The 873-nt window shown below is 36.1% G+C and overlaps 1 non-coding gene across 1 annotated transcript; it reads right to left on the minus strand.

Moving 5' to 3' along the window:
- Positions 1-353: 353 nt before the first annotated feature.
- On the minus strand, positions 354-449 carry LOC129404632 (small nucleolar RNA SNORD116). Its single transcript, XR_008630010.1, has one exon. It is a non-coding gene; the product is annotated as a small nucleolar RNA SNORD116 (small nucleolar RNA).
- Positions 450-873: the final 424 nt, after the last annotated feature.

An 873-nucleotide genomic window follows, 5' to 3' on the forward strand; every position in this document is an offset into this window, starting at 1 on the left:
TGAGGTTCTGTCTTTGTTCCAGTACCATGCTGTTTTAATTGTTACCGCTTTGTAGTAAAGTTTAAGGTTGGGGAGGGTGATGCCTCCCATCGTCTTTTCCCTAAGAATTCTTTTAGCTATCCATAGGCGTTTGTTGTTCCATATGAATTTTAGGATTGCTTGATCCATTTCTTTGAAGAATGTCATGGATATCCTTATAGGCATCCCGTTGAATCTGTATAATGCTTTAGGGATTATTGTCGTTTTGACAATGTTGATTCTCCCTATCCATGGGCAGGAGATATGTTTCCATTTCCTCATGTCCTCTTTTATTTCATGGAGTAGCGTTTTATAGTTTTCTTTGTAGAGGTCCTTTACTTCCTTAAAGGAGAATGGTGGTATTGAGTTCTCACTCATTTTGTTCAGCTTTCCAAGGAATGCTTTTTGAGAGGAGGAATAATCATCAATTGTATGTTTTACTTTTTAAGATATATATTTTTGAATTAAAAATAATGAATATATATAAGCATTTTCTAAAGGATTTGCATTTATATTTAGGGGAATTTCAAAATTAGTCTGCAATAAAACAACTTCTGTCATCAGAGAGATGTAAAAGACTAAAGCACATGTTTTATATTCAGGAGACGCAAACTTGATGCTGACACCACATGGTCCTCCGAGCCCACCAGGAGTATTCTCCAAGCACTGAGCAAAGAGTACCCCTGAGAAACACCGGTGTTTTACCTTCAAACAAACAGCAAACAAAAAACTGCCTTTGAGACTAAGGTATTTAGGAATCTCTGCTTATAGGTTGAAGAGAAAATTGATGAATTGTGAAAGCTTAAGAGAAAAAGGACCAGACACATTGTAGGATAATATTGGGTTTGTCCTTTT

The sequence above is a fragment of the Sorex araneus genome, chromosome 4 (genome assembly GCF_027595985.1).
Source record: "Sorex araneus isolate mSorAra2 chromosome 4, mSorAra2.pri, whole genome shotgun sequence".
Classification (NCBI taxonomy): Eukaryota; Metazoa; Chordata; class Mammalia; order Eulipotyphla; family Soricidae; genus Sorex; species Sorex araneus.